At 39.2% G+C, this 15,922-nt stretch overlaps 1 long non-coding RNA gene across 3 annotated transcripts; it reads left to right on the forward strand.

Annotated features, from left to right (window-relative positions):
• Positions 1-211: 211 nt before the first annotated feature.
• LOC311632029 lies at positions 212-14,717 on the forward strand. 3 transcript variants are annotated; one of them, XR_014796696.1, is made up of 7 exons: positions 212-326; positions 4,989-5,049; positions 5,541-5,684; positions 6,546-6,629; positions 7,668-7,866; positions 11,994-12,178; positions 13,936-14,717. It is a non-coding gene; the product is annotated as an uncharacterized lncRNA (long non-coding RNA). The 3 variants fall into 3 exon arrangements; XR_014796697.1 differs by lacking the exon at positions 13,936-14,717 and having other exon boundaries at positions 6,546-6,634; positions 11,994-12,690; XR_014796698.1 differs by lacking the exon at positions 13,936-14,717 and having other exon boundaries at positions 11,994-12,690.
• The last annotated feature ends 1,205 nt before the right edge of the window (positions 14,718-15,922 follow it).

Consider the following 15,922-nt stretch of genomic DNA (forward strand, 5'->3'; position numbering starts at 1 on the left):
TCAAAGTGTGAATGTATTTGGAAATAAGAACTTTATAGAGGTAATCAAGTTAAAATGAGGTCAGGAAGGTGGGCCTTAATCCAATATGACTGGTGTCCTTATAAAAAGAGGAAGTTAGGACATAGAGACAGGCATGTGCACAGGAAGAATACTGTGTGAGCATGAAGGCGGAGACTGAGGCAATGTGTCTGCAAGCCAAGGAACACCACAGGTTGCAAGCAACTCACAGAAGCTAGGCAGGGGGCATGGAACAGACTCTCCCTCGAAGCCCTGAAAAGGAACCAACCTTGCCAACACCTTGATCTGGACTTCTGGACTTCAAAACTGTGAGACAATAAAGTTCTATTGTTTGCTTAAGCCACTCTGCTTGTGGTACTTTGTAATGGCAGCTCTAGCAAACTAAGATATGATTCTTAGTGGCCAATTTTTCCTGATAGACTTGTATTGTTTTCTACCTACAAGTCGATGTTTTTCAAACTTTTTTGACAGCAAACGCAGTAATCAAAATAGGTGTGTGTGTGTGTGTGTGTGTGTGTGTGTGTCACTTAAAATGATATTGGGTGTTATTGGGTGTTATTACCTAAAACGCACTGTGGTGTTTTCTATTCAGTTAATTTTAATCTGCTGGTGATCTACTTAAATGGATTTCACAACCCCCAAAGGGTAGTGACCCTGCGTGAGAAGCCCTAGGCTGGCCTACCAACTCCTTGAGAACAAGAACACATCTCTCTGCTGCTGCCACCTAACCCAAAGCTGGACTTGTATTAATCAAAGAAACACTTGATGATTGATTTTTTTTTCTTTCAATCTTTATTGTTGAAAGTATTACATAGGTTGGATGATTGATTTTTAAGGCCAAGATATATTTGATACCTTTTTATGCCACTATTTGGGGCTTTGTTAATAAATCTGTGTCAAAACAGTCAATGCCTGTGAGAATTTAAAAATAACTACCAGGAAAGTATGTACCAATGACTGATGAATGTTCTCAGGTCAAATCATATTATTATAAAAATATATGCTGGATGTTTCTGTGACACACAGATTAGTTCTATCCTGGCTATCATTAGATTCCACAGGCTGCTTATCATCTAAAAAAAATTTGTGCATATAAGTCAAGTTTCCTTATAATAATGAGATAGCTTGTATGTTTTCCATCAGATATATATACATATATATATATATATATATATATATATATATATATATATATATATTAATGTGTGTGTATGTGTGTGTGTGTGTGTGTGTGTGTGTGTGTGTATGAAGGCAAAGATAAATACCAAATGATTTCACTTATATGTGGAATCTAATGAACAAAATAAATAAATAGAAAGACTCATAGACACAGAACAGGCTGTAGACTGTCAGAGGGAAGGGTTGGGTGAAAACTGTGAAGGGATTAAGAAAAAATAAAATAAAAACCTGATGTACAATAATATGGTGATTACCAGAGGCAAAGGGGAGTAGGGGGAGGTAGAAGAAGGTAAAGGGGAGATAAATGGTGATGGAAGGAGACTTGACTTAGAGTGACGAACACACATTACAATAGACAGATGATGTTTTTTAGAATTGCACACTGTAAATATATAGGTACTGGAAACCTATATAATTTTATTAACCAATGTCACCCCAATAAATTCAATCATTTTTAATTAAAGGAAATCACTGCATTTGTCCAGCAAATCAGTGAAGAATTACAAGGGGAAAAAATCTCCTGGATCAGATTTTTCCACATCATTCAAAGCCAAGAGAGTAGAGCATTCCCTGTAAAATCCTCAATGGGAAGAGTTGGAGTAAAGGATTTTATAGCCAGCCAAACAGTCCTTGAATAGAGACTACAGAAAACAGTGTTGCACAATCGTATAACTCAGGAATATTTTTCTCATGAGCCCTTCAGGAGGAAATGTCTAGGCAACAAATTCCAGCCAACTGAGAGAGGACTGGGAAAAACCACAGCGCAATGACGGATAGTGTACATTAAATGTATTTAACTGTAAGACCAAGATTAAAATAAATGTGAGGATTACAGGGACATCAGATCATAAATATTAAATATGTGCATACTCTGTGCCAAGCAACTGCCTTCATAGTTGTAATCTCTAAAGAAACACATGTATCTAGAAAGCTATCTTCAAGAATTTTATTACAGCATCATTTATAATAGCCAAAAAAAAATTGAAACAACCTAATGCTCCATGAAATTTTAAATACATGCAAACTAGTATTATAGGAAGCTTATGGATAAATATATAGCTTAAGTCAGGACTGGCTCAGTAAGTTGTAGTACAAAACGAAAATGCGGAGCTGTAACATATTTCACAAGTGCTGCCGACCTTGTTGTGTGGCATTGTTTGTTTTTTTTTAACAAGCATGTTTTTATTAGTCTTTTGGTTAATTAGAAGTGATTCAAAGGCCAGTTTTATAAGACTTGCCCCACCCAGGGAACAAATAGGTCAATTACAAATAATTCTTCTACAGATTGAAAACCCAGAGAATTACTCAATTTAAAAAAAAAATACTCAAAAGAGATACATTTTAAATGATCTTCCCTAGGCACCAAGACCCAGTTTTGAAGTCATGCTGAAAACCTCAATTTCCCTTCACCAGCAGTTTGCGAAACCACCCACTCCAACCACTTCCCTTGTCAGACTCTCACTCTCAAGAGCCACTGTGTACACATGCCAACTGCCTCCCTTATCAGTACCCAACACTCTGAGGCCAGGTACCAGCCAACTGAGGACAGCCCCTGCCCCCTGGAGCCTGTGAAATTATTAAAAGTAACCAATCCTCAGGGACCCCAGGAAAGTTAGCTAACCCCACTGGCTTGCCTTTCATAGCCGTTACTTTAAATAGGTCCAGCTTGCTGTTACTCTGTCCTGGGGGCCACCCTCCGTGTAGCCCTGTGTGGCATTCTGCTCTCATTTGCAGCTATAAGTAACAAAGAGTTCTGCCTGTCATCTGCCCATGTATCTGTGTGGTGGTAACCCACCACCAAAAGAATCTCAAGTCCTGCAAACAGGGGCCACTTGCCTTGTTCAAAAAGGATTCACAGCAGAGCCTCAGACCAAGCGCAGGCCCTTCTGAATAGGACCTTATGCGACTGCACAGGGGACATGCCCAGAAAGCTGGCTTCGGTTAAGCTTTGAAACACATGTGACGCATAAACACTAAATTCAAAGAGTTTTTATTTCAAGAGAAAGAAGCAAGGAGAACTGAGGGTTTCAACGATATCTAGGATCTTCTATTCTGTTAAAGGGGCGGTGGGGGGGAGAGGGGGATCTGAGCAAAATATGGTGAAACGTTAAGATTTGATAAAGCCAGATGGTGAATATGTGGGTGTTTGCCATATTTTCCAAATGCTCGAACTATTTCACTTTTTTAAAGCTGATTAATATGATTCATGCCGAGAATGGTTTACAATTAAATGTTAGAACAGTATTTAAATACTTTAGGATGTACTTTAGAGCCTACGAGGCTTATTATAAACTAGGAGTCCCATCAGCCCAGCCTGCACCCTCTCACAGCCCAGGACCCATTGGGGGATGTCTGCCTGTTGGGCGGGATTGGGCCTAAGCCGGCAGTCAGGCATCCCTCTTGCAGTCCAGGGCTCTTGCTGTCTGGGACCCCTGGTTCCTTACCACCCACCTGCAGCAGAGGCAGGAGAGGCTTCCGCCACCACCGCTATGTTCACCAGCCATGAGCCCAGCTTCTGGCTGAGCAGTGCTCCCCCTTTGTGAGCTCACTGACCACCAGGGGGCAGCTCCTGTGTTTGAGCGTCATAGAGACCGATTGTTCCACCATTTGCATATTAGGATTTTATTATATAGGATTTGAAAAGCAGATTAAAAATCAAAGAAACCTCATTTGAAAGTGTTGAAACAGAAAGTAGAATGGTGGCTGTCGGGCTCAGAAGAGGGAGTTGCTGTTCAAGGGGTATAACTTGAAAAGGTTCTGAGATCTAATTGTGCTGAACACAATGTTTACTGTACACTTAGACATTTCTTAAGGGCTTAGATCTCATGTCACCTGTTTTTATCACAAAGAAAGAAAAAAAAACAACAAAAAAAAAACACCCCACTATGGAGACTGTGTTTATCCCTAAGCTTTAATTTGCCCAGTATTTAAATGATATTAATAATAACTGGGTGTGTTCTTACCACTATTATAAGAATTAAAGAATACATGTTACCCCAGTCCATTAGTTGGCAAACTGTGGCTCGCAAGCCACATGCGGCTCGCAAGCTGCCATTTGCCACTCTGTTGACTAATGAGTTTGCCGACCATTGGGATAGGGACTTAATCACAAGGAACAACAGCCTGTAATTATTGGAATTGAGAGTCTAGGTCAGTGGTTGGCAAACTCAGTCAACAGAGGGGCAAACCGCGGCTCGCGAGCTGCATGTGGCCCATGGGAGCAGTTCGCCGACCACTGCCCTAGCCAGTTTGGCTCAGCGGATGGAGCGTTGGCTTGGACTCAGGGGTCTGGATTCAATTCTGGTCCAGGGCACATGACTGGGTTGCAGGCTCTATCCCCAGTGGGGGGCGTGCAAGAGACAGCCAATCAATGATTCTCTCTCATCATTGACATTTCTATATCTCTCTCTCTTCTTTCCTCTCTGAAATAAATAAAAATATTTTTAAAAGAAAAAAAAAGAATACATGGTAACCACTTAATACAGTACTAATACTTACCATTGGCATTATTATTACCATCACATCATTGAAAAGCACAAGAAAATAGATGGTTCTCAAACAAATAAAGCCAAGAAAGTGGAAATGTACAGGATTGTAATATAAAATATAAAAAAATAAGTCAAAATAAATTACAAATATCCTTCAAAAATGGTAAGGAAAATATATTTACTTGAATATCTGCTTGTTTTTTTAACTTTCCCCTTTTCTAGCATGAAAAGGAAATGAAGATTCCTCTGTTTAATATGCCTGTCACCTATTAATATTTTAAAATATTTTTCTTTTTTTAACAGCAATACTGTCATCTAAAAACTTGGGAACATTCATCAGCGTCAAGATTTGAGAACAACACTGGTAAGACTGCTTCATTAAAATAAAGGGCAAGGTTTGGTAGATTAGCTGCCATTTTCTGTTTATTTTAATTCGCTGTTCTTTAGTAAATGTAAGGAGGGAGAATGTCAGAAAGCTTATTTAAGATTTCTGGTCACATGTCTGGCCACAATGAGCAGGAATGAGTACCTGGCAGACTGTAGAGAGATGGGTCTCAGAAGCCACAATCCCATCAGCAGCATATGGCTCTGCAGTGATTTCTCTCCTGGGGAAGAGGGGGATGGGGGGATGGAGGGGAACAGGGGAATGAGGAGTCTTCTGTTTGCCCCTCTGGTCCTCCCCACGCCCTGCCCTTCTCCATGGCTCTGCAACCCGCATAGACTTCATCAAAAGGCTCCCTTGACCTACAGCATCTGCGTCCAGATAGCTTTAGCCAGGCGGGGGACATGGGCAGGAGCCTGGAAGAGGGCAACGATAAAGTCAGGTATTTCTGCCTCTGGCTCCCACTCTCCCAGTTTGCCGGGACACCCTGACTTCTCCAGCCGAGGCTGAGCTCCTGGGGCTGCCTCTCCTCAGAGCAGCCTGCTCAGGTTCCAGGCACCACGCCCTGCCCTTCTTGCCCAGAAGTGGACATGGACTCCCCAACTGCTAGCTTCAAGGTACTGCACTGTTTGTTTCCCTAACTCCTGCCCACACCTTAATTAGGTTGTTATCAAATCACCCAATTTGAAAGTCTCATTGATATCTTGCTAAGACAGGGAGGAAGATAGTAAGAAAAGAGGCACAGACATAAAAAAAAAAAAAAAAAAAAACCAAGTTAATATTAAGCAGTGAAATTTACTAAATTATTATGAACACCAAGAATATACTAATCATTCCATGCTTCTGAAGCAAATGTATTTTGCAGAATACTTTTGTTGAGCCTGTATATCATTTAGTCATTTACACCTCCACACCCAAAACATGGAAGCAGCTTAAAACAGATATTAGGCACTCTTAAAGAGAAAGAGAGAGAGAGGAAAGAAAGAAAGAAAGAAAGAAAGAAAGAAAGAAAGAAAGAAAGAAAGAAAGAAAGAAAGAAAGAAAGAAAGAAAGAAAGAGAGGGAGGGAGGGAGGGAGGGAGGGAGGGAGGGAGGGAGGGAGGGAGGGAGGGAGGGAGGGAGGGAGGGGAGGGGAGGGGAGGGGAGGGGAGGGGAGGGGAGGGGAGGGGAGGGGAGGGGAGGGGAGGGGAGGGGAGGGGAGGGGAGGGGAGGGGAGGGGAGGGGAGGGGAGGGGAGGGGAGGGGAGGGGAGGGGAGGGGAGGGGAGGGGAGGGGAGGGGAGGGGAGGGGAGGGGAGGGGAGGGGAGGGGAGGGAGGGAGGGAGGGAGGAAGGAAGGAAGGAAGGACTGAGCTCTGGCCCCAAACAATACAAAGATATGGAAAGTATTTCACGAGAGACTAGAAGTCCCATTTGGGGGCTTTAAACTCACCACATGGATTCTTGGTGGTTTCGGTGACTTTTGCATCTCACTAACTCCAGCCTGCAAGCTTTGATATGCCTGATTTAACACCTTTATTGGTTCACTAACATCAATGATATGCCTGACCACCACAGCTGCAAAAGGTGAGGTGAGTTGAAATTGATAATATCCTACTCTGGGAGCATTCGCTGCTCCGTCATTCCCACTCCCAATTAAGTATTCTGAATCAAGGGGAGACTTCCAGAAGGAAGTCTATCCCACAATTTTTCATCTTCTTCCTTTCAAATAGAGCCCAGAGTGCCCTCCTGTGTATAAGGTGGAAATAAATACTTACTGTTGACATCATTACCAATATAAGTTTATTTCTGAGAGCTTATTTTTTTCAACAAAAATATATAATTTTGGTGACAGTCTTTAAGCACAAATATGCTTAATAAATTGTTGAACTCTAGGCATCACTGTTTCCTATGCAAATTATGTATTATTTATAGTTGATGTTGAGGGAAATCTCAGAAATCTAAAACACAAGCCTCATTTTTATTCTGAACTAAAGGCCCAAGCATTGAAATGATATTCACAGCTTATAAATAACTTTAATTTGATCACAAAATTATCAACAGAATGTTCAAACATTTGAAAACATATTATGACAAAGCGTACAAACCTTCTCTGTGGATATCAAGGATTTTCTGTCATCGGGGCTTTTGCCTAAATTAATGTGCCTGAAATAGCTGCCTTTCTCAGTAAAGAGAACCCCTGAGTTTGGGGGTGTTTTCCATGAGTCATAAAGCTCTCTGTTTTCAAAGGAACTGTCAGACAAACCCAGTTAGCAACCTGCAAAGCACTTTATTTCCCTGTCAATGATGATTTGATTAAGACTAGGCAATTAAGCAGAATTTCCAAGCAAATTCCTATATAAGCATTCAGGTTATTAAAATAACTTACCCATTTACCTCCTGTGGAAGCCATCCATCACCTTTCTGAAATTAACAACTTTCTAAGACTAGGAGCACAGTGATGAAATTTGTTTTCCAGTGGAAATATTGATAACCAGTCATATTTTTTTATAGGCAGGAAGCAATTAGATTTAATTTTGGAGAGTAAATTGTCTGATTTTCTGCGAGGATTTACTTTAAGTTACGTATGTGTTCCTACATTCTCATCTATTTGTTGTGTTCTAGTGTCCTCCAATGGATATTCTTGATAGTACTAGTATTGCAGAATCCATTTAAATTTGAGACGCACCAGGAGGCTGGATGGTACATGAGCTTTGAGAGCAAACAATCCCTGCGAGAAGCACCATTCTCCCAGCCTGAGCTGAACTTAAGTAACCTGGCACATCCAAAAATCATTCTCCTTAACAGACGATGAGTTCCAGAGGTAATTAGCAGAAACAGAAAAATGACTGGTATTTTCTAAATGCACTGAACCAATATCTGTAGTTGTACACTTTCAATCACTAAGATGATTGGGGTGCTCCTCCTTCTGTGAGGTGGTACCCAGCATATACGCAGAGCAGTTTTCATGCATGATGGCTCCAGCTCTGGGAGGCTCAGAGGCAGGCACTTTAGCTCCCAGTTCTGGTATAACCCCACTAACTCGGGTGTTATCATGTGCAACTGTGCTCTTCTGATAAGGCGCGTGGTGTCCGGAAGCTTATAACTTATGGATACTATAGCTGATCTCTCTGCTAAGTATTCAACTACAGGGACTTCCTCCTCCATCCTTGAAATAAACATTATTTCACTCATTTACTCAAACCGTCTCTGGTTTTCCACCAATCTGAATCTAGTATTTTTCATTTGCCAATGCAATGATGACACAGTAATTTAAACAAAACTAAACATTTTATTATGAAACTAGAGGCCCAATGCACAAAATTCGTGCAAGGGGTTCAGCTCTTGCAGCCCCAGTTGCCTCACGGCCCCAGAGCCCTGTCCCTTGCCAACTGGTGGTTCCAAAAGGTTGTTCCGGAAGGTCGTTCTACCATCCGGTCTATTAGCTCTTTATTATATAGGATTTCTTATAATGAATACACTGCCTCCTATAAGGATCACATTCACTCTGGTGACTCAATAATTACACATTTCAGAAGTCATTAAAAAGATTACAGCTCCAAATAGCCAACTAATCACAAGACATTTCAGATGAATGTCTGGGTGGTAGGACCACCTGCTGGAGCCTAGGCTGGAGGTATGTAATTTCATGGAAATGTAAGAAACTCAAGATGGCAAGCCCAACTTTACAAGGAAGTCCATTGGTCAGAGCAAGTTACACAGCTAAGCCCAAAGTCAAGGGTCATGGAAATACACTCCACCCATCAAGAAGTGATAGCAAGAATATGGATATATAAAAATCTACTAAGGATTGGGAAAGTAGTATAAATAACTCAATCTACTACTGTCACCAAAGTAAACAGGAAAGAGAATCAGATCAGGAGACAGAAGGCCTGAATTATAAATCTTGTTCACCCACTATCTATTTGAGTTCAGGGGTAATCTCTTTACTAGTAAGTCCCAGGTGAATATGGAGCAAGCAGAGTAAGGTTTATGAAGTTTTATGCAATCTTGATCATCCTCTAAGCCCATTGTCTCCTTCCTCAAAAAAAAATTCTTGTTTTATCACCTGTATTGCTTTCAAAGTTAGTCCCCAGCTCAGGGCCAACAGATTAATTCTTAATTTCTATAACTGAGCAATGACTCATTCCCATTAATATCTCCATTATAGTATATTTTCTATAGGTGTCTACACTTGGCCCCTCACAAATAACCTTAATTATGTAATAAATACATGTATTTTCTCACAGGATGAGAGGACAGCAAAAATATCTTATATATTGCTCTCTCTCCTATAGCATAATAAGCCCTCAATAATTAATTGCTGAATGAATTAAATGCAAAGAAATTATAATCTCAATATCCTAAGCCTGTTTTATTGCTTCGTTTTTTAGGGCCTAGGGTTAATTTTTAAACTATTTTTGTACTTTTTCTCCCATAATCAGACCAAAAAAACAAAATTTTTTACTAAACCAAGTTCACAAGAAAGTTGAGAATCCTATAAAATACAAATTAATTTTTACCACCCTCTTGGTTGAACTTAAGCATGAACCTCTGAAACTACGGTACCAAATCTGTATGACACCAAGTTTCTTTTCCAAACTCTTACAAGTTCAATCAAAGACTAAATTCAATTGCCTAGAGAACCTTCAGAACAACCTGAGAGGTCAGAACCTCTGCTGTATGCTTCATTCAAGATTTTTGAGCAGGGTATTTGTCACTCTTAGGAATGACACCTGTAGGGGCAAAGAAGGAGGAGGATGAAGCCGTGGGAAAAGTTGGACTGCAATGCATTCATGACTAGGCCCTGAGCCCATAGGGAGCTCTGGGGCTGAGAGGGCCCTGTGCATGCCCCCAGCGGGGAACCAGACCTTTATACTCCTGAATTTATCAGTTGCTGAATATGAGCTGTCCTGGGAAGCAGGCACCCTCTGGCAAGGTGGTGCTCTTCAGTGCAGGCAATTCTCAAAAAAGGCTGAGGAGACCTCTCTGCAGACAACCCTTTCAGGAACCAAGGGAATATATTGGGTCGGCAACTAAGTAATTGCGGATTTTTAAAAGAAAATCAAAGACAATTTTTTCATGGAACTAAATAACTTTATTCTGTAATGTATTGCCCATTTTGATCAATGACCTTTTGCCATCTTTCAGGCAGCATCATAATCCCACGTTCAAAAAACTTCTGGTTTTTATTAGCAAAAAACTGAATCAGGTACGATTTGACATCATCATCATTATTGAAATTTTTACCATTCAAGGAGTTTTGTAAAGATCGAAACAAAAAGTAATCAGATGGTGCAAGGTCAGGACTATATGGTGGATGTGGCAAAACATCCCAACCAAGCTCCATTAATTTTTGCCGAGTGACCAAAGATGTGTGTGGCCTTGCATTGTCATGATGGAATACAACACCTTTTCGATTTGTCAATTCGGGCCGCTTTTCTTCAACTGCATTGTTTAATTTCATTAGTTGTTCAATGTAGACATCAGAATTGATCGTTCGGTTGGGTGGTAAGAGTTCAAAGTAGACAATTCCTTTGTAATCCCACCAAACTGATAACAAAACCTTCTTTTGATGAATATCAGCTTTTGATGTTGTTTGAGTTGGTTCACCTGGCCTGCTCCACGATCTTTTCCGCTTGATATTGTTGTAAACAACCCATTTTTCATTGCCAGTTATCAGTCGTTTTAAAAATGGATCATTTTCATTACGTTTCTTTAGCAAATCGCAGCTGCTAATGCGTTGCGTTAACTGTGATTCTTTAATTTCGTGAGGAACCCATGTATCGAGTTTTTGAACATAGCCAAGTTGTTTTAAGTGATTTTCAATGCATGTATGTGATACATGAAGCTTCTCTGCAATCTCACGTGTTGTACTGTGACAGTCTGAATTGATTATTGCTTTGATTAGGGCATCATCAACTTCAACTGGACGACCAGAGCGTTTTTCATCTTTGAGTGAAAAATCACCAGAACGAAATTTGGCAAACCAATTTTGACACTGCCGTTCTTTTAAGGCTTCATCACCATAAACAGCACATAACTTTTTATGAGCTTGCGATGCGTTTTCCCTTTGCGGAAATAAAAAAGCAAAATATGACGAAAATGTTCCTTTTGATTTTCCATTTTTCAATGAACGCCAAACGAAAACTACAAAACAGATCAAAAAACTTTTTTTACTGATTAACAGCTGAATAGCCAACTATCAAATAACAAAATGTGTTTTACATTTGTACTACGTCTGCAAACCTAAAAATTCAACTGAAGCATATATGTGTGAAACCCGCAATTACTTAGCTGCCGACCCAATAGATCCTTCAGTTCTAAAGTAGAGATTGTAGCCAGTTCAGTCCAGTATCCGCCACTATATCTAAATACCAATATATTCAATGCCCTTTCCATTACACACTGAAGTTTGGCTTGGTTTGGTTTGGTTTGGTTTGGTTTGCTGAGCATGTGTTAATTCTACAAGGTAAAGACTAAATGATGCTCCCATAGTCCTCATACATTATTCCTATACAAGTCTTTCCCCTAACCCAGAAGGTTTTATTCTCAAAACTATTCAATATGTGCTATATCTCTTTCTTGGCTCTAATGGTCACATTGCAAAAAGACTGAAAAACGGAAGACTTATTTTTAGAACGTAATAAGGAAGAAAGGGGAAATACGCCCAGAGTTACTGCAAAAAATATATATATATATTTCGTTATTACACTTAGGAATGCGTCTTAGGCAATGTTTATGGTATGAAGCATGCTGAAGAGTCAGCAAATACCTGGCAAATTTAGACACACAAGATATGCAGGATTTCTGCACGGATTTATTTGTCCCTTTGGGCTAACTAGTTTTGATGTCTTTGCTTTAGAGTTTATAAAGTGCTTTCACATATACTGTATTTTATCAATGACTCTGTAAAATGGCTGAAAATTATAACTGTCTCTACTTTAAAAGGTACAAACTATGACCCGGAGAGCTTACGGGATCCTTTTCAACATCACACAGCTAGCAAGAAGAATGGATCCTCAGTCTCACCATTCTGAATACAGACATGTCTAACATCACACCAGCAGATGTCAACCATGATACTGCCTTCCACTGTGAGACTGTCACAAGTCATTTGTTACGAGAAATAACACGTGAGGCTTGCAAATGATTTACTTTTACATGGAAGGAGGGATAGCCTGCATAAAAATCTATCACTTGCTCATTTGTGTTCCAAAATGCTTTCTCCAGGAGGAGGAAATGGCTACGGCAGGAAAAAGAAAGATTAGGGCTTTGCTAAGCCTATGGGAGTATGTCTGGCGCATACATGTCATTTATCAAGTGAGTCTTGGTGGCATGCTGTACTGCATCACCCTGCCTCTAAGATATATGACCATGTCTCCTCCTTTACATTTGCCTCTAGAGAAAGCTCCTGGGTTTTAGCTTCACCTCTAGAACTCTTCTTCAGAGTCAGCCACATTCTATTTTCCCTATAACTACTCACTAGGAACTTATAGGGTTTTACTGATGAATGTTAATAAAAGCTCAGTGTTTCCTCTCCTCTCCTCCACCTTATCATACCTTTTCTTCCTTCAATCCTAATTCCCTGGCCTAACATTTTATCATATATAAAAGTTTACGAAATTTAGATGACTAAACTCAGAGTAGCAATGAGAATATTTACTCTTCACAATCGCAGAACTGCACCCACATATCAGAAGCAACATCTTGAGGACATGAGAGGTGACCAGGAGTCAGAGAAGGCTGTCAAAACCATCACTAATCAAGGGCATTGCAACGTTTCAATGGTCATACTTTGCACACAATAGGGCTTTCCAGAAACAACAGATAACAGAGGAAAAATCAATGTCTAGCCAACAAACTTGAATTAGTCACAATAAATTACACAGTTTACCACAGTATATTAGGGTAGGGAGAAGTTTTCAGAAAATTTTCTAAATATTCTTCCTTCAGCAGGAGATATACATTTCTTAATTATACCAATATACGACTTAAAATAAATCATCTGGAAAACATGATGCTGTTGCTAAAAGAAAATGAAGCTTATTTTTTAACAAGTGGATTCCAAAATATAATCAATTAAATCAGTGCTCTTTTAAAGAGCACCCAGAAGGCCGCACAGGGATGACTCCAACTTAGTAAAACTAATTTCAAAAGCTACACATGAAAATGAGTCGCCTCTCATTTTTGAATGGGTTAAAGAAAATGCAGGGGTGTGTGTGTGATGTTATCCAGCAATAAAAAAAAGAAGGAAATTCTGTCAGTTGTGATAACATAGACGGACCTTGGGGGAATTATGCTAAATGAAATGTTAGACAATGAAAGATAAATAGTGTATGACCTCACTTATATGTGGAATCTTAAAAAAAAACAAAAAAAACTCACAGTTACAGAGACCAGACTGGTGATTGTCTGAGGCAGGGCAAGGGGACGGGTGAAATAGGTGAGGGTGGTCAAAAGTTACAAATGTCCAGTTGTAAGATAAATAGTTCCTGAGGATGCAATGTACAGCATGATGACAATAGTTAACAACACTCTATTGTGTATTTGAAAGTTGCTAAGAAAAATAGTTCTTAAAAGTTCTCATCATAAGAAAAAACTGTTAACTATATGTGGTAAGGAATGTTAACTAAACTTATTGTGGTTATATTTCTCAAACTATAGAAATATTGAATCATTTTGTTGTACACTTGAGACTAAAACAATGCTATGCATTAATTAGATCTCAATTTTTTAAAATGCATCTTCTCTAGGGCTATTTTATAAATCCTATTTGTGAACGATCATCAGAACAAACAACAGTTAACTACCAATGATGAAGCTCTTACACTGTGCCATTATTCGCTACACAAACCATTTTACACACATTGCCTACTGTGATCCTTTGCAGCTGCTGCATGAGGTGAGTGTTACTAGCGCCACGTTCCAGATGGAAAAAGCTGAGGCTCATAAAGGAAATACAACTCAAAATGTGGAAAGATCCTAAATCGCCAGCTGGCGAGAAAAGAAGCTGCTATCTGCACCTGTCTTTCTCCTGCCACGTCACTTCACTGTGCAGTCTTACAGGTCACCTCATGAAGCCAATCCAATGCAATACTTCACATGCCGCTAACAGCATCACAAGCCTGTGTGTGTGCGTGTGGGAGGATAAGGGTGGGGTGGGGAGAGGCATGCTTTTCCAGGCACCACTCCAAGGATACCAAAATGTAAAGGCCACCAGAAGATAAGAGGAAGGTCCTCAAGAGGTTTACAAGCTTAGGAACTTGCTCCTGATTAATAGCATGCTCTTGCCAAAAGATAAGCCCACCTGCAAAGGATAAAACTGTATCACCTCTGGAGATTAGGGCGAGGCAATGCTCAGAAGACAGCACCTCAGGGACCAGTCACAAAATGTGCTCAGTGGTACCTGTGTCACAATTCTGAGTTCCTCCTGAAGCAAATATTTTAAGGAAGATGACATTCACTTGAAGTTGTCTTATGTTTATGAAAGTCCTATTGTTTTGTGCTCACTACTTTTAGTTTGTGATTGTGACCTTGAACACATGTTTGAGGTTATGAATGTATCCCTTACGGACTGACTGTATAGGTTAAACTGTCCACAAAACCAGATTCTCTTGTGATTTTATTTACCTCGAGTATTAGCTGCAAGCTGGCTCGTTTATTAAAGTTATATTTCCCCTTGGCAAACTTCTCATCATAGAATATTATTTTAAATGCATACTAAATACTGATCTGTGTATACATACCCCAAAAGGGAGTAATGGCATACACCATCAATTTGATAGAAGTTGTAAAATTAAATATGCTGTTGTTAGACTTCCCTTTCAAGCACAGTACAAAACAAACACATTTTAACATAATAAATGTATTAATTTAGCCATTATTTTTGATTTTACAGCACTTACTTCTGATATTAGAGCCCAGAAGGCATATACCATACTCTAAGTAAGGAATGATCAAAAACTGGTAAAATGAACTTTCACTTTAAGGCTGCACCTTTTCACATCATTAAGGAACAGAAATCATCATTTTCCAGTAAATAAGAGCTTTTGATGATTATAAAAGCAACAACACTCTCTAGATTTGTTGCCAGAGATCACAAAGTCCTCTCTCTTCTGAAATTAGAAAAATTCTGGGAACTTACAATTTTTGCATGAATATAGAACTTTAGTGGCTAAGAGAAAAATTAAGAGGTAAAACAGATTACATTGAAATAAGATTATACATTGTCTGAGTTAGTGATATCAAAATGCACCAAGATCTGAAACTTAAATATGTAGGACAGATAGACTGAAGAATTACTCAAATTGATGCGTTTAAATCCATAGGTTCAAATAAATTATATTCTTGGGTAAGCATTCAATGTCTTCAGATAGTCAACAGCTGTCATTTTAAGCATCTATTAAGGCAGTATCTGGAGACCAGAATATTTAAGAAATATTTCATACCAATACCTAAGAATTTCCTCTTTAATTATAAAAAGTTCATTTCCTACTCCTAGAAAATGCTGGATGATGAAAAGTTAAAGTCAACGAGGCAATATTTTTTTAAATCCCAGGAACTTGCTAAAAAATAAACTTTGTGAGTAACACGTTAGTTCAGATAAGCTAATGTACTTCTAAATGAGAAAATAAAAATGGGATAAAATAGCTTTACTTTCATAGTTTTTCTTATTTTATCCTAAATAAAGAAACTATACATAGGAATTATAATTCAAATTAAACCACTAGGTGGTGTTCTAAAGATTAAAGGACTTCTTGATAAAGGAGAAGATATCAAATGATAGACTTGATGCATCATTGCATAGCTTTTATTTTTTAATTGCTGTCATTTTTAAAAGGCACTGTAACTGATTACTCATGTGACCCATACAATTA

Source organism: Pipistrellus hanaki (assembly GCF_964339955.1).
Source record: "Pipistrellus hanaki genome assembly, chromosome: 13".
Classification (NCBI taxonomy): domain Eukaryota; kingdom Metazoa; phylum Chordata; class Mammalia; order Chiroptera; family Vespertilionidae; genus Pipistrellus; species Pipistrellus hanaki.